Source organism: Parasteatoda tepidariorum, chromosome 8 (assembly GCF_043381705.1).
Source record: "Parasteatoda tepidariorum isolate YZ-2023 chromosome 8, CAS_Ptep_4.0, whole genome shotgun sequence".
NCBI lineage: Eukaryota > Metazoa > Arthropoda > Arachnida > Araneae > Theridiidae > Parasteatoda > Parasteatoda tepidariorum.
The window spans coordinates 3,625,870-3,645,275 of NC_092211.1; the positions used below are offsets into that span (position 1 = coordinate 3,625,870).

At 30.5% G+C, this 19,406-nt stretch overlaps 1 long non-coding RNA gene across 1 annotated transcript in view; it reads right to left on the bottom strand.

Moving 5' to 3' along the window:
• The window catches only part of LOC139426331 (uncharacterized), a 103,504-nt gene extending 84,305 nt beyond the window's left edge, over nucleotides 1–19,199 (bottom strand). The window contains exons 1-2 of the long non-coding RNA XR_011637576.1: nucleotides 18,761–19,199; nucleotides 11,207–11,279 (exon numbers count right to left, since the gene is read on the bottom strand). This is a non-coding gene — a long non-coding RNA (uncharacterized lncRNA). The remainder of the gene's footprint in view (nucleotides 1–11,206; nucleotides 11,280–18,760) is intronic.
• Between the last annotated feature and the right edge of the window lie 207 nt (nucleotides 19,200–19,406).

Consider the following 19,406-nt stretch of genomic DNA (forward strand, 5'->3'; position numbering starts at 1 on the left):
AAAATCATTTATACTTTATTAATCAAAACACATAGTTAACTAATTAAAGCAAAAAGAGCATTTATTAATTTCGTTATTCAATCGAATATCAGAAAAGCATTCAAATTGTTAATTAGTTTGTGTGAAAATTTTATTTGTACACAACCCCTCAAAGTCAGAAATCGTCCGCACAGAAACAGATTACCCTGTTTTGAGTTGCTTCCCATTTCTCACGCCGCTGTCTGTCATTTTTGACCATAGGTGACGCCCCAGGACGTCACTGCGGTTGTCAGGCGCTCGAGGGGGTCCTTTGTCCGCATCTCGGAAGGGGGCCCAGCCGCAAAGGGCCTTCAAAGCGATTGAGCCCCCAGCGTGACGTCCGACACATGGACAAGAGATTGACTTTCCTTCGAATGGGCGGACAGGTTCTTGTGATCAACGGGTTTTCTAGTAACAATGGTGGATGCCATAAAACGTCTTTTGTGTACTAATGTACCTCATGCACTCATACAAATTGTGATTTTAAATCATTTAATGTAACTTTCACTTGACTTCATTATGAAAGGGAAAAATTCTTGACTACGATGACAAACTTTAGAAATGTTTCTTCACCATTTTCAAAATTTATCTTTTTGTTTCTTCTGTCTCGCAAATTTCTCAGCTGATTCAAAATTAATATAAAACTTCTTTTTTGTGACGAAAATTTTATTAGATGTTTCTTCTATATTTTCAAAATCATTATTTTATTTCTTCTGCAACACATCTTACTATGGTTGCGCAAAATTAATATACAACTTCTTGTCTGTGATATGTTTTTAGATAGTTCAAAATTAATATGTAACTTCTTGTAAGCGATAATATGTTTTTAGATGTTTCTTCCACACTTTTAAAATCCTTCGCTTGCTTCTTCTATCCCACAAATTTCTAAACTGATGCAAAATTAACAAAGCGGAAATTAGAATCTTATTTTAAAAACTCATTAATTACTACTCAAGATTTTGATGTAATAATTAACCCCTTATTTTGAGACTGAATTGTGAAATAATTACCATCTTATTTTTACAACATCTATTTCTTTTTTCACTTGAGACCGTCGTGGGTGTTATGAACTCATTAAAACTTTGCTCACTCTCACATTCGACCCGAAATGAGTTTACAAAAACAGGCATCTTCCAAACAAAACTCATTATTTTCTACTCACTGCACATTAGCGATTTTCCAAGCAACAGCACACCCTCCCTCCTCACCTGACTTGATACCGTGAAATGTCTGTCAGGGAAGGAGTGATGATCACCGCATGCTTTTTCCTCAACACAGATGTCGTCTTCTTATGGCATTGCTCACTGCATAACTTAAAGACTGTGTCTTCTGTGTGTCTCCTTCATACATATTTCATTAAGTGACGACCTGGTGGTTGACTCTAAGTGCCACTGCGACAGCTTCAGGTGGATAGGTTGGCACAGTTGGCGACATTGCTTCGTAGTGAACGCCCAGCGATTGTCACCGAAATTTTACAATTCGAGGTAGTTAACGAAACAGTGTGATAAATAACCATCTTACTGGTCTTCTCCAACATCCCTTCCTAATCTTACGTATAAAAATTTGACAATGGTCAAGTCGCAATAAATAAAAATTCTGAAATACCATAGTATAAGAATTTTAAAGACTAGTTTTTTCTCTTAGCCTATGGGGCACCAGTCTCCCTTTATTTTATATATATATATATATATATATACAAGAAAACACGAAGAAAGTTAAGAAAAACGGAAAGTTAAGAAAGTTTTGCGGATATAATCGTGTGGGCTGATGAAAAGATTATATCTTCTTTTTCCGGTTTTTTAAATGAAATTTCATCCTTTTTTTCTTTTTTCTTTTTAACTGTNTTTATTTATATATGTATATATATATATATACATATATATGTGTATGTATTATGGTGGTATTTTTTAATTACAAAAAATCAGTCAAAATACCTACTGAGATAAATCTATTGGACTATCAGAATTATATTTGTACTAAAACATCAAATATTAAAAAGGAAGTTCGAATTTCTTTTATTTTCATTCCTATTCATAACATTTATTAAAAAATTTATTTTGTAAATTAAAATGATTTCAATGATGAATAACTGTTTCTTTTAGATCTAAATGAATGGTAATAAATGAATAGTTTGGAAAATGAATGTTTGGAAGTATGCCGTATTTGGAAGATTTTACCTTTAACGCAGAAAAAGACAATGGTATTTTATGCTGTATTTTATGAATTATTAAAATGTTAAATATAATATTTTTCTTTTATTTTGACCTAAATTGAAACATAAAGAGTATGAAAAATATGTTTTGTAATATTTCTGCGACGCAGGGTTATATGGTAAACAGGAAATACATACTTTTGTTTTTGGCAGGTATGAAACGAAACTATAAGGGCGCATCATTTTCGTATGAACTTCGATCACCTTCGAAAACTATCACTACGAGTTTCAAAACTAGCAATAAAGGTAGCATTGGTATTTAATTTTATTGTCCTTAATCTACAGTGTACAGTGAGCAAAAAATAATGAAAATAAAAGCAAACACAGTAGTAACTTTTGATCTCGGATTTTCATGTGCCAGAATTCAAGCTCAATGATTTAAGAGTCTATACTAAGCGATTCAGGATTAAATTACAGAAAAAAGTACTCAGGGTAGCAGTACTTTTTACTCTAATAAACATTTTTAACATAGGGTTCACAGAACAAAAAATACCGCTAAAGTATGAAATTCGTTATTTTATAGAATACCTAGTTATTCCATGAAATAACTGATCGTGTCAGTTAAAGCGTGTAATATGTTATTAATTTGACACTTTAACTAGTTATTCTATGAAATAACAAGGTATTCTATAAATAAACTAATGATAGACAATTAAAATGAAAAAGAAGCAATTTATCAGATCGTTATTCTATGAAATAACTAGTTAAACCATGAAACACAAGAGAGTTTTACACTTTAACGGACTGCAGATCGTTATTCTATGAAATAACTAGTTAAACCATGAAGTACAAGAGAGTTTTACACTTTAACGGACACAGTCAGTTATTTCATGGAATAACTAGATATTCTATAAAATAACTAATGAGAGACAGTGAAAGTGTAAAATAAACAATTTATGTAAAATGAAATAACTAGGTATTCTATAAATAAACTAATGATAGACAATTAAAATGAAAAAGAAGCAATTTATCAGATCGTTATTCTATGAAATAACTAGTCAAACCATGAAACACAAGAGAGTTTTACACTTTAACGGACTGCAGATCGTTATTCTATGAAATAACTAGTTAAACCATGAAACACAAGAGAGTTTTACACTTTAACGGACACGATCAGTTATTTCATGGAATAACTAGGTATTCTATAAAATAACGGATTTCATACNTATTTTATGAATTATTAAAATGTTAAATATAATATTTTTCTTTTATTTTGACCTAAATTGAAACATAAAGAGTATGAAAAATATGTTTTATAAAATTTCTGCGACACAGGGTTATATGGTAAACAGGAAATGCTTTTGTTTTTGGCTGACATAAAACAAAATACTTAGGGCGCATCATTTTCGTATGAACTTCGATCACCTTCAAAAACTCTCACTACGAGTTTCAAAACTAGCAATAAATGTAACATTGGTATTTAATTTTATTGTCCTTAATCTACAGTGCACAGTGAGCAAAAAATAATAAAAATTAAAGCAAACACAGTAGTAACTTTTGATCTCGGATTTTCATGTGCCAGAATTCATGCTCAATGGTTTAAGGGCCTATACTGAGCGATTCCGGATAAAATTACAGAAAAAAGTACTCAGGGTAGCAGTACTTTTTATTCCAATAAACATTATTAACATAGGGTTTACAGAACAAAAAATTCTGATAAACCCAATTTTTACAGTAAAATCACTGAACTGCATTTGAAAAAATACAGTTCAGTGTATGTAAATAAATATTACTGTAAAAGTTACGGTATAAAATTTTGTGATGATTTTTTTGTTTTTTCACTTCTGCTGCACTCAGCACTTTTTACATTAATTTGCTTCAGGATTTTTTTTTTTTCCCCTGAGCTACCATGGCACGATTAAGAATTATTGAAGTTCAGTTTTATTTTTTCCTTTGCATTGTTTGTGAAGGTATTTACTCCTTTCGTCTACACAGGCATCATTAAATATACAATTAATTCAACTGTTTTCTTTCTGTCTTAATTTATTTATTTTGAATAAATAACGTAAAAAATAAAAAAAAAAATCTTGCTCCGGTGAATTGCATAAGTACCTTTATAGCATTACAAATGATTTCTAAGAGAAAATTTAAAAACAGACATTTTGTTTAGACGTTTCATTGTTTTTATAGTTATTTATTTTTCACTTAAAGGATCATTTACGTCGTCTAATATGATAAACTAGTATTGATTGTTGATGCGTTCGTGAGAAAAATTTTCAATATATATGTCACCGTTAAAGTATGAAATTCGTTATTTTGTAGAATACCTAGTTATTCCATGAAATAACTGATCGTGTCCGTTAAAGCGTGTAATATGTTATTAATTTGACACTTTAAATAGTTATTCTATGAAATAACTACCCTATAAATTAACTAATGAGAGACAGTTAAAGTGCAAAATAAACAATTTATCTAAAATGAAATAACTAGCTATTCTATAAATAAACTACTGATAGACAATTAAAATGAAAAAGAAGCAATTTATCAGATCGTGAATCTATGTAATAACTAGTTAAACCATGAAACACAAGAGAGTTTTACACTTTAACGGACACGATCAGTTATTTCATGGAATAACTAGGTATTCTACAAAATAACGGATTTCATACTTTAACGGTAACATATACACTGGAATGATGGATAGCAAAAGAAACGAGTATTCTCGCAGTGAAGAAACGGAAATAGAGACGGCGGAAGCGAGGGGGTTGTGTATCAAAATTACGAACCCAATCATCCGTAAGATATTTAAAAAAAAAAGTATCGCCAAGTGCTGACAGATTTGGCGACACTAAGTGATGTGTAAGAACAACCCTTGAAGATGGATCTGATGAGGAGGAAGGTGTCAGGAAAAAATATTTTTTTCATCTTTTATTCGTGGGGGTTGTTAGAGCTAAATGGAGTGTCTGTAGACGCCAAAAATCGGAAGATACTGTACCGCAAATTGTCATACCAGCTGCTACCCCTCTCTGCAGGAGTACCGCTTTTTTCTATCTCTTTCTCTATTTTTTTTTCCAGTAAAAAAGAGATGATTCTTTTTGTTAGATGCGCCAATACTAAAAGTGCTTTAGAGAGAGCGATATAAAATGAAGATGTGTAATGAGTAAAGAGCGGAATTGATTCTGAGAAATATTTGAACTTGTGTAGTTTATGAACGCAAGTAATGAAAACTTAACGCGTTTTGTTGAAGTATCGGAATTGAAGAGCATAATGGATGAAGGTTTTAAGTGACCCATTAGAAAAAAGATGGAAATTCTCAGAAAAGGGTTTTACTTAAATCTTATTTTACTATACCACTTTAATTAATTTGTGCACTTTAAATAATATAGCACTTTTAATAAGTCAAAAAATTTTGAAGATAGTATCAGTAGAATCAAGGTACTAAAAGTGTTTGAAGTGGAAGATGGCTCAAAATAAGTTTTCGAGTAGCCTTATGAAATCTGTCTTTTGACAGCAAATTAAAACGGCAAAATTGCCATTTTTTTGTCGCGAACATTTAAATAAGGGTTAAAGATTCATTAATTTCGCTAATCGAAAGCTTACAGTATAGTAATTTTTTCTTGCTGAAAATGTTGATATTATAAATTAAGTCATGCGTATTTCAGAGTTCCTCCTAGAAATAAAAAAGGGCAGGGCAATTCCACACAGAAAAAGGCACTTTTGAGCAAAGGCACTTGCTCAAAAGGCAAAATTTTTTAAATTAATTCCCTCTTATACTATTTTGTGTGTATATTTCAGAAAAGTAATTCTCACTCATTGCAAAAAATAAGAGAAAAATTTGTACATATTTTACAAAAAAATTATTAAAGACATCCTAAAAGACAATCACTATACACAATTTTCTTCAAAAAAAGTAAACTAAACTAAAAATTATTAATGAATAAAAGACCTGAAAGCCTTTTTTTTCTATAATTAAAACAGAAAATTATTAGAAAATGAACATTTAAAGGTGAATTTTTTTTTAAAAAAATGTATTTATGAAATGCATTCATTTAAAAAATATTTTTGAAATTTAAAATCATTCTAGAAATTAATTCATATACCACCCTCTCGAAAAAAGAGAAACTTAGAAAACGAAACTGGTTGAGAATAATCATAACAAAATAAATATTTGCAATAGTAAACAGAATCACACCTATAAACACAGATAATTTTACCACTGTGTAATTATTATTTAAACAGTGAAGAAGTTTTTTTAAAATGGAATATGAATGAGAAAAAAGTTTTTAAGATGGCGTTGATTCTTACAAAGAGGACAAAGAAGGCGCATCTAAGGGGGGAGGGCGCCATCCTAAAAACGTGTAGAGAACACTGCGTATTTTCTAAAATGTCTTAACTTTCATCAGCTCTGACCTTCAATTCCAAAAAAAGTGATATCTTTATTTCGATTTATGTATACAAAGTAATTTGTAAACACGGTAGCCCAGTGGTTAGAGCATCAGACCACTGTCCGAAGGAACCGGGATGCGATCCCCAAAGCCGATAAAGACCCAAAAAGTACGCGTGATACATGCGCTCGTAAAATCTGTGGAGTAGAATGCCCCGTGGTCTGTCGCTGAGCAGTACCGAAGGTACAGAGGTCTGGAGAAAATTTCCTTCCCCTTCAGATCTATGACCAAATAGTGTAAGTGATCTCACGAATGAGTGTTGCTGCAATTTATCGGGAGATTCTGAGATAAGTTGCACTTTCACCCTAGCGGTGCTCTCTTGTCAAACAAAAAGGCGTCCTTCCAGACTTAATTCGCAAGGTCAATGACTGGCGAACTTGGCTTATCCAAGTGTCATTAGAAACAGCAACATAGTATTAAGTTCTATCAACTTGTGCCTGGATTACTTTAAAAGGATATTATAAAGGAAAAAAAAAAATATTAACTACATTCTTATACTCATCGATTGGGATGAATTTTTCTTTAATGAAAAAAACTTCCCATCCCCCCCACCCGGCGTTTTGGAGATTTTCGGTCAAAATTTGAAAGAGGCTTAATCGAGTATATTATGGTACTTTTGATTAAATATTTGCATACCTGACTGGGCATGTAAAGATAAAAAATGCATGACGATTGGAATTTTTACATGCCCTGGGCATATAATTTTCAGACAATATAAATTTCGCGCCTGCTTATGTAGCATTCACAAAGAAGATAAAAGTTCTAATTTGAATAAAAATAAATTATGTTTAAATTAAAACTTAGTGAAAAATTTTTAAAATTTATCGTAAGTTTATTTTACTTATTGTGTTTCAAAATTTCGCTCGAAGAGAACGCTTAATTTAACCCTTGTAGAAAATCGAGCTTTAACATAAGTGCCGTAAATAATCACTTCCTCCTTTAGAATAAATCAGGAAATCTTATTTCCTATGAGAAATAAAGTTGTCTCTACAATTCTTAATTTGACAGGGTGTTTGTGTTTTCGGCGATCTTTTTGAGTTCAACCATATCGAATGGACATCTGTTTGGAGTACTCACATGCCTACTCAAATGATGAATGAAATCTTTAAAAATATGGATTACCGTACTTATGATTAGCCATGGGTAATTTTAAAATCAGCATGACTTTGTGGAGTTCGTGGGAAAGTGTCCATGTTTTCGTTATTCGGCTCTATCTGTTCTGTACTTTACGAGTTCAGTCTAAAAATTCATAATTCTTTCGACACATGGCACAATTTCAATTAAAATGTATTTATAGATTGTGCGGTTTTTTTAATTGATTAATTAATATTGTTTATTTTAATCAGGTATCAGAGGATTGTTGAAAAAATCATAATTTTTCAATCATAATTCTGTCTAAAAATTCATAATTCTTTCGACACATGGCACAATTTTAATTAAAATGTATTTATACATTGTGCCTGTTTTTTTAATCAGGTGATTAATTAATATTGTTTTTTTTAATCAGGTATCAGGGGATTGTTCATATTGTTGTCTTGTTTTCTCCTTAATAGTTTTCACCGTCTCAAAAATAGGTTTTCGCAATGTCAAAAGTAAATGTTTTTATTTAATGATTAACATAGTGTGATTAGTAACTAGTTAATCATTTACTCAATAAAAAATTCTATCGTAGGAATACTCTGTTTTTTGAAATTTCCCCTAATTTTAGATTTTATGGTTTTTTAAGCACGTTGCATTATGGTCCTAAATTTAAAAAATAACCAAATATTTTTGTCTTTTCCTCGAAAAAATATTTATACAAAAAAAATTTGTAATATTCAGATATTCAGAAATTAAAACTTGGTTAATAATAATTAAATTTAATTAGTAAATAATTAATAATTTGATTAATAACCAATAACTAAATTAATAATTTTATAATTAATAATTTGATTAATAAACAATAATTAAATTAATAATTAATAATGCAATTAATAATTAAAACTTAATTTTGAATTAATTAAAGAGGGGTAGACCTATAATTTCATGGCCCAGAACAATTATAAATGAAATGAAGACGATAAAAAAAATAGGGAAAAAGTGCTTGGTCACCAATAGGGTGAGACGGAGAGTCATGACAAAGGCCCTAAGTTACCTACGGAGAGAAGATTTATAAATAAGTTCAATGAGTAAAAAAGAAAAGAAAGAAAAGAAAAACTTTACTGAAATATTCCATAAAAATAAAAACAAAACTTTCTTTTACATTGCATTTCAAATCTAGCATTAAAGTTTTAGACTATAAATTTGTATATTCCATATTCTAATAATTTATGAAATTACTTTTGATTAATATATATTTAAAAATAAAAGCGACATAAATAAGTAAATATATGTCATTAAAAATTACTACAAAACGCAACAATCTGAATCGATATAAGAAGAAAGAAACTTCTACGTTTTAAAAAAACAACATAAATGTATGAAAAATTAGTGAAAAAATTAATAATTAGTATTAATAACACATAACGATATCGTATAGAAAAAAATCGACAAATTTAAGAACAGAAATTATCTAGATAGAACGTTCCGTACTTACACGTAATTATCAACATCCACCAACACGTACGAATGTAAATAGTTTAAAATATAAAGAAAAATTACAAATATTAGCATACATAAGATTATATAATTGAAAAGAACTTTCATGGCAAGAATCTTTGATGAAAAGTTCATATTTAAATTTCTCTATAATTATAAACTTGCTATTTTTTTCCATAAATATAGAAAAATTTATAATAATGTAGGAAAATAAAATTGTAAAGAGCTTTTATAACAATTTTTTTTTATTCTTTTAAGAAAAAAGGGGGGACATTAACTCCAAAATTTACAACTCTTATTAAATCGAATTTCTTTAATTAACAAAACTATAAAGAAAATTTCATTATAATGTAAAATTTCGTTTTAAAAAATAAGCAAAATTAACTTTTTTTAATGGATTGATTCTTTTTTTTTAATTTTACTCTTTTTATGATAAAGAATTTAGATATAAAATAAAATAATCATGTATTTTTTTTAAATTGCAAAAATACAAGAAATTTTTTTAAAAAAAAATTAAATTGAAAAGTACTTCTATCACAAAAATCTTAAGAAAACTGTTGAATATTTGATTCAAAATTCACTATTTTTATTTGATGGATTTTTTTTAACAATCGAGAAAATTGTAAAGAAAAATTGAATATAATGTGAGAAAATAAAATTAGGAAACTTTCATTACAAAAAGAATAATTTTTAAGGGATATATTCGCTTCTAATTTCAATAACGAATTTATTTATTCCTTTATCTTTTAAATTGCAAAAATATTAAAAAAAAATTTTTAAAAATTTTAAAAAATATACAAAAATAAAATTGAAGAGTACTTCTATCATAAAAATCTTAAGAAAAAAGGTGCCGGGTGAATATTGCTTCAGAATTCATCACCTCCATTTTAACCGAGTTACGTTTTTAGACTAAAAGATAGGACTTCCTGCTGATATTCTAAAGAACTACTCATAAAAGATCTTTAAATATGGAACTTAAATCCGAAATAAATGCCCAAATATCTCAGAAGATCTGATAAAAAATTTTCTTATATGGAGGGAGGCACGATAAAATCGGATTCTAAAAAGGAGTTTGACACGCGGAACAGATCAAACGATGAGGCCATTTGGTAAAAGGTTGACAGCAGATTATCTTATTTATGTCTCCGTTTTTTTTATCACGTTTCGTTGATAAGTTATGCCTTTCCTCTTTCATGGAAGCAGACAGGAATCAATTGTCAGCGCTTGGCGAAATTTGAAAATACAATGCCAAAAGGCAGCCTAAATGTGATGTAGTTTAAACTGGAATGTACATTAGAGACAAGTGTATATGAACCTTTAAGATTCTGGCTACCATTAGGGATGCACTGAAAAAAAGCCCCCCCCCCAAAAAAAAAAGCACAGAAAAGAAACATCGTAAAAAGTACCTTATTAACTATTATTTAAATTAAACATTCAGTTAGCTTCGGGCAGTTGAACCTGAATTCGATGTAGTTAAATATATACTTATTTAAACGTATATTCGATATTTTAAAAAAAAATTTTAAGATAAGGAGTTAAATAAAAATTGAACAAACCTTTTAATTTTGCATCATAAAAATTAGTTAGCTTTGAAAATGAGAAGAGGTTTGTTTCTTTGAGATGCTTTGTTTTCTCTGAAGTAACTTTTTTTTCTAATTGAACTTTCAACTCTTAAAATAATCTTAAAATAAACTTTAATCTACTTATTAATTTTGATAATAATTTTCGTTTTGATATTTTTTCGTGCTTTCTTACTTGACCTTTTCCGCATTTATTGCAGAGATTTGCCTGGTCGCTGGGAAAGGTTTTGATGGTTTTTCCCAAAGGTTTTCTTCATCACAAAGTCTATGTGAAAACTTACGTGCCTTTCAGAAGTGGTTACGGAGGTCACTACATAGAGGTGGTCTTTACTGGAGGTTTCACAGAATAATATAAATTTTTTTTTAAATGAATGAATTATATTTCCTACCAAATTGATTAATTTTTAAATTGCGATAGGAAATTATATACTCACCCATAATTTGCGCCGCCATCTTTTAATAATTTCAGAAAATATTCAAGGAAAACACAAAAGAAAGACTGTGATCCTAAATGAATGTAACAGTAAGAATAAGAAACATAAATGAATGTAACAGTAAAAATAAGCAACATAAATGAATGTAACAGTAAAAATTAGCAACATAAATTAATGTAACAGTAAGAATAAGCAACATAAATGAATTTAACAGTAAGAATAAGCAACAAATCAAGAAGAACCAACCCTGGGGAGCTATTTTCTCTTGTGCGTTGTACTTTCGTTCTTTTGATTGCATCAAATTTTTTTTTCTCTTTTTTTTTCTAGTTATAAAAACAGAATGTATAAATTCGGCAATTTATAAGCACAGAAGCTCAAGCTTAAGAGCATAACTTTACAGTAGGAAATATTTTTGAAATCTCATACACCTTCCCACCGAAAATAAATAAATAAAAATAATAAATTTTAAAAAAAAGATAAAGAAAAAAACATTTCCTGAAAAATCTGGTAGTAAGCTGAACGAATTTCTTTTAATAAATCAAGCTTAATCCCAAAAATATTTTAATGTAACATTAATTGAATAAATTACCATATAAAGGGTTAAAAACTTTTCTGTCTTTCTAATTGTGCTTAAAAAAATTTAAACATATAGGGGAGAGTTGGACAAAACGGGATACCATTATTGTTTTTATTTAGTACGGAATATCTGTTAAGGAAAACCATACATTATTTTTTTTGTAGCTACAGCATTTATTGAAGCACACAAAAAACATATTTTAAACTAATTTTAATGACTGTGAAATAGAAAAAAAAATTAATTTCCAAACTCTTACATATCCCGTTTTAGCATACCTGGGTTGGATAAAACGGGATAGGGTTTACAATGTTTAATTTTTTGCATAAAACTAAGTGAAAAGCATAATTAACTGACAGAGAACTGCAAAGCAAAATTTCTATAAATTATATTCATGGGATTTTACTGTTCTAACACTTTTATATAGATTGTTGTTTTATAAGTAAGTACACAAAAAAATATGATGCTACATTTGTTTTTAAAGACTATGAGTTTTCAAACATGAAGGCTTATTTTCACATTTTTCGTTGTCGAGATGTGCCTTGTGCTCTTAATAGAGATTTCTTAGCAGCCTTTTCTTCAATTCTCTTGGTTCTTTTTTTGTAGTTTAATAATCCTTTCCTTTTCTTCCATTTCTAATTCACTTTTATTTCTAATTCACTCCATTGATGTCGTAACATCCCTGAAAGACTCTTTAATAATCAAGCATTTAAATTCTTCAGTTACAAAGAGAAGAATTCATTTTAGAATTGAATGTAGATTGAATTGAGCAATCCAGAAAATTAAGAAGTTTATATATAAAAAAGCTCAAGTCTTCATCAGAGAAATACATTACAATTAGTTCTAAAGAAAGATGTGAAATCCTAGAGTCGAAAATAAAATGCTTAATAATGAACGTTAATAAACAAATTTTGCATTACTATATAAAGAGACTAAATTTTTCAAAAATATATATAGCTAATATAAATAAGCTGTTCAAAAAGCCTAGGCCTACATTAATATATGACTATTTTAAAATGTAATAATCCAACAAATAAATAGGTGGATAAAACGGGACATAAAAAACTCTATCCCGTTTTGTCCAACTCATAAGTGTCCCGTTTTGTCCGACTCCGACCCTTTTTGAAACAAACATGGCTGCTGCCTAAATGTGCAAAGAAAATTAGATAGACTGCACATAAAAGTATTGGTAAATAAATGGTTAATCAAATTTAATATTCACCGGAATTTTATTCCCATATATAGAGGCAGTACAATGTAAAAAACAACGTACGTAAATGTAGAAAATGGCAAGAAAATAGAATAAAAAAGTTCTGAGACCTACAACTTTCTATCGAATAGTGATCTCGAGGCGGGACGCACCGAGAATAATATAATCACGGTCGAATAACACGTTTCTGTCGTTGTCCACTAGATAGTTGTTATAGTCTGGTCCCTAGGCGACGTATCCCGTTTTGTCCGACTATCCCGTTTTATCCGACTTTCCCCTAATTTGAAATTAACATTCAGCCACTAATGGTATTAATATTTTCTGGGATTTATTTAAATTTAAGAAAAAAGTGAAGAATTCGGAATCGAACATTCGATCAACAGATTCCTTCACTTTAGCATTAAAAAAATTACTTTTTTTATAAACTAATTCAACGTTGATACATTTTAACTTTACATATTCCGTAATGAATATTAACTGTACAAAATATTTTTTATAAACCGAAATTTAATTTTTATGAAACTTTACAGTTCTTTCAAATGTTTTACATTAACCCCGTTATTTTCAATATCTTTTATTAGACAACTGAACTTTCATTTATTCAACCTCTTCCAGATCCGTTACAAAGATCGCCAATTTTTTGAATTTGGCGATCGCCACATTTTTTAAAAGGCTCACAGGACAGTAACCCTACTTGAAAAGTCAAAAGCCCTGCAAGAAATATAACCCATTACGGCTTGCTCGCGAAGGATTAAAGGCTCATAATTTATTGTTTGCGTGTGCATATATCAGTTTGAAGACATGAATTAGACTAATTCTCCTAGATTTATATCTCGGATACCAAGATTTCATATTATACGAACGACAACGGGCAAATCCGAATCCACAGTTTTCACGGTACGAAAACTTGTTATTTGTGGCGTTCTTTCTCGGAAAAAGAGGAATTTTTTATATTTGCTTTTCATTTCTTTTATTCCTTTTTTAGAATGAATGGTGTTTAAACATGCTCTCTGCCACATTCGTGCAGTTAGTCGCCTGTCGCGGATAGTCATAACTTTAGTCTATGATATGAATTTGTTGTAAATTTGTCATCAATGACTATTCTCAGAATGTTGGGATTGAATTTTTTTTCGTACGTTTTAAGTTCATATTTGTCGCAAACATTATAGTTTATGGAGTTACCATGAATTTATCTTTCTGGTTACAAAAAAAAATATTCAACAGTTGTGAATATTGTGATGAGAAGCAAGAAAAATTTAGGGCAGAGATTCGAGAACAAATGGTTTCTTTGTGTGCATCAGAAAAATAAGTATTCTACACCGTTTTCATTTCTAAGAACATAGTATGATGAGATTACTGCATAGATCTGAAATTTACATAAGAAAAAAAAACCCAGCTGAAATTTTTTTTTATTTAAAAAGCAACGCAAGATTTCAAAAAAGAAAACTCTCAAAATCTAAAATTACGTATGATTTAAAGATTTTTTTCAATTGTATTCACTTAATAATTCTACAAAGCAAATAAATTAATTTACAAATAAAAATTATAAAAACTATACATTCGTTTTCTTTTTATCGAGAGTATACATATATTTTTTTGACTTAGTGTCAGGTTTTAAAATAAAATTAAGTCCACATTACCAAGTGAACACTTAATTCGTATTACGATTAAAAAATTAGAATTCTAGAATTTCTAAAAAATTGGCTTATATTAAGCATGAAAAAGTTTTTAGATATATTTATTCATGTTTACAAGAGCCAGTTTGCTATTCTAAAACATTTTTTTTCTCAAATTTGTTAATTTGATCTTCAACTTCTTATGCCCTTCTCGAAAGTGAATATTTTTGGAATTTGTTAATTTGATCTTCAACTTCTTGTGCCCTTCTGGAAAGTGAATATTTTTGGAATTTGTTAATTTGATCTTCAACTTCTTGTGCCCTCCTCGAAAGTGAATATTTTTGGAATTTGTTGATTTGATCTTCAACTTCTTGTGCCCTTCTCGAAAGTGAATATTTTTGGAATTTGTTAATTTGATCTTCAACTTCTTACGCCCTTCTCGAAAGTGAATATTTAATTTTGGAAATGCTAGGGATATTATTAAATACTTGCAATTTTGTGTTGTTGTTTAATGCTCTTTCATTTCCTCTAAGAAATTAAGTACATCGAAAATATGTTCCCCTTCTTTGAAGTAACATCAATCTGTCGATATTCACTGCCACGTGAAAATGCGACCAAAATGATAAATTATCAATTATTTGTAATTGCTTGCTTAATTATCAACGTTACGTGATTCCTAAGTACGTAATTCCTATTGAGTCACAGGAGCATTTTAAATTGTATCCATTTAAGGACCCGCGAGGATTTGTACCCAGCCATTTCGAAAAATTAGTTTTATTTCATTTTATAACCATCGTTGAACAGCCGACCCAATTTCAGGCTTACGATTACTAATGTTCAATTCCGTAGCCTTGTAATTTTGAACCCAATCCAGGAGACAAGGGAACTCCTGGATCAAGTATTTTGACAAATTTTGTCTTCGTGGAGGGCTTTTTGATGGAACTAACCCGCATTTGCGCTATATGGAGAGGAAACCGCGAGAACCTCCCACAGTTACCCATGTGGCAAGGGGACTCTAACCCATGATCCATCTACCACTGAGGATATTTTTACTTCAGCACTGTGGTCGGTGCGAGTAGGGTGCGGGATTCTGGTAAAATTAGTTGCGTTGGAACCCAGTTTCTTTACTAAACTATACGTAAAAAGTAGTTGCATTAATCACTACTGAAAAAAAAATTTTTTATCGCACTACTCGCTGCACTACTTTAAAAAAAAAAAAAAAAGCAGCACACTACACAACAAACTACGAAAAAACGTAGTGATTACAGTAGTTTCGCTGCATGTAGTGCCCTTCTTCAGACCACTTATCTGAAGCCAGCATATTCTAATTTTTTAATTAGAAAACAATGATTGGAATAATTGGATAACATTAACAATGATTGGATTAATTGGAAAACATTATCGAATGCTTTAGTTACGCCAAGAAAAATAGTTACAATTTTCTTATTTCTGTCAATACAGTTTATAAATTTTGAAAATTCCTAGATTTTTTTTTTCTTTTGTACACTTCCTTTAATAAATCTATACTGATTATCAGATTTAAAAAAAAATTGTATGTTTTAAATAATTGAAAATTTTATTAGTTCAAGATTTTCCTATTATTTTTTAAAATATCTGGCAATATTGAAATTGGTTTAAATTTTGATATGCAGTTTTTGTCACCAGATTTGATAATTGGAGTTATTGTTGCTCTTTCTAAAGAATTTGGAAATACAGATGCTTATGAAATCATTAATAAAATTGACTTTATTCTTGTTCTTGTTAATTTACGTTGCACTAGAGCTGCACAATGGGCTATTGGCGACGGTCTGGGAAACATCCCGGAGGATGATCCGAAGACATGCCATCACAATTTTGATCCTCTGCGGAGGGGATGGCACCCCCGCTTCAGTAGCCCGACGACCTGCGCGCGAAGTCGAGCGCTTTACGATAGCACAGTTTAACGAGGACCAATACCGCACACCCTCGGTCCCTAGGCAGACTGATCCAAGTGGTCACCCACCCGCACACTGACCGCAGCCAATGATGCTTGACTTCGGTGATCTGCTGGGAACCGTGTCTTAACGATCAGTCCACTGCGGGACAAAATTGACTTTAATAATAGCGAATTTTTTTTTTTTTCATTTTATGTTAAAATCGTAATAGTCATAGGAATTTATTATTAAAAAAATAATTTGATGTGTAATGTACATCGCAATCATTTAGTTTAAAGAAAACAGAAGAGATTTTATTGATTTAATGACATGCAATTCACAAAACTTGGCAAAATATAAATTCGAAAATTGCTAGAATTCAGTTTAGATTTCAGTCAGTTTGTATTTGCAAATATTTTATTAAATTGACATGAAGAATCGAAGTCGCCGCTTAAATTTTCAGGCACAGTAGGATTTTTTTTTTTTTGTCACCAATAATATAATTGACAAGATTCCATTTTTGATCATTTGAAATGCAATTTATGAATTCACCTTTAAAGAATTCTGATTTTATTGATTTAATGACATGCAATTCACAAATCGGGGCTTATATGCTGTTTTATAAATGTCCCATAGATAATTTCTAATTTTTTAAAAATGTTCTTTTCTACGAAAGCAAAAGGCTTTTATTTTAGATCTCTTTTTTAAATTTATTTAAATGTTTTAAAGTATTTTCCATGCTATTTAGTTTTAAAAACTTAGTTCTAATATTGCTGTGCAAGCGAATCTTGAAAATTCCAGTTAAAATTGCAATTGGACAAATAATCATAAAATTCATTATAATATATTGACATTGCATTTATAGTTTCGTTAGTTGTAATTTCTACACAATTGCATAGACTACAGAGAATTGGATAATAATTAGTAATGCTAATTATAAGTATTCTTGATTAAACTGAAAATTTGTTAGTTTTGATGAAATTATAATCAATGCAAGTTTGATAAAGAATTCACTCTTGTGAGCTTGTTAATATAATTTTAATTATATTAAAATTATATAATTTATAATTTTTATTGTTGTTGTTCATTTACGTCGCACTAGAGCTGCACAATGGGCTATTGGCGACGGTCTGGGAAACATCCCTGAGGATGATCCGAAGACATACCATCACAATTTTGATCCTCTGCAGAGGTGATGGCTCCCCTGCTTTGGTAGACCGACGATCTACACTCGAAGTCGAGCACTTTACGGTAGAGCAGTTCAACGAGGATCAATACCGCACACCCTCTGTCCCTACGCAGACTAATCCAAGGCAGTCAGTGATGCTTGACTTCGGAGATCTGGTGGGAACCGTGTCTTAACGATCAGTCCACTGCGGGACTTATAATTTTTATACCCGATCACTACAACACTGGAATATTTGAAGTCAGAGATAAATACATTTAGTTCAGCATTAAAAAAAGGAATCAAAAGTAAAATCATGAGATCACTAACTAGAGAGAAATTATAAATTTGTTAAAATCCGAGTATACGTTACAAGCTTGGCGAGCTTTCATTTTATTTTATAAACGCTGTTGAACAGCCAAAACAATTCTCAGTTTAAGACTACCAGTGTTCAACTCCGTAACCTTGTAATTTTGAACCCAATCTAGAAGACAAGAAACTCGACGATCAAGAATAGGAGAAATTTGCCAGCTAGCCTGCATTTGCGTTACATGGAGAGAAAAAACACGAAAACCTTCCGTGGTTAGCATGACGGCAAAGGGACCCTAAACCATGATCTATCTACCATTATGTCAGCACTGTGGTCGATGCGAGCCGGGAGCAGAATTTGTACCAACAAAACACCGCTGGAATTCGAAGTTGGGTCACCTCATTGGTGGGTGAGTGCTCTATCCAACCACCACGGCTTCTATGAGCGATTATGAAAAAGGCCGCCAGGGCTGAAATGACGCGTTACACTTGTAGCCAAATTGTTGCCAAGGCTGAGATGACGTTTTTATGATTGTCACCCAGAATTTGGGTAGTCAAAAATATCGAACCTGAAAATGGCGAATACATACCGAGCCCCACTTTTAAAAAAAACATTGTAGGATGAACCGGAAAAATTTTTACCCGGCAGTGGCATAAAAAGTGTAAGGAACTCAACATATCGCAATATATAGACATAAAACTGTTTTTTTAACGAAGCTAAATAGACATTTGAAAATATACAATATTCACACTTTGAAGTTACTCACCTTTAAAACGTGTATCCTATTTCTTTTCTTCAAAAATACCTTGAAATTATACTAATCTCTAACTGTCGTTTTAGCAAACACGCAGAACAAAAAATTGACTCCACTCACAACACTTTTCGCACGTAACAAACCAACTTTTTGAAGCCTGTTCAACGTTTAACTCAAAATACACAAAATTCAATACTCAAGCCGAAGTTTAAAAATTAAATTTCCACAGAAGATGTTGAGAAGAAAAACAAAGCATTAATAAAATATTTATTGTATCAATACCCATCAGCGCAAATAAAAATCATCATCACAACCTCAAATATTCACTTCCAATATGATCTCCTAAGTTTGGGATATGTGCAATTACAAAACTGTCATAAACATCATCAACTGTCAATACGTTCAATTCTTATATAATTCATTTACAAACTCACCGAAACACAATTAAAAACTAAATCTACAATTAAGGCGGGTTGACACAATCAAAGTACTTGGATCAAAGTAAGCGAGCGCATTCAAATTTCATCATAAAAGTAAATAAAACAAAAATAGGAACCGCAAAATTTTAGGGAAAAGGGAAATTGCGAAGGGGAAAAAGAGTCACGCACTGTTGTTGAGAGTATGATATATCAAATGAATAATCTCGGCCTCTGTGTTT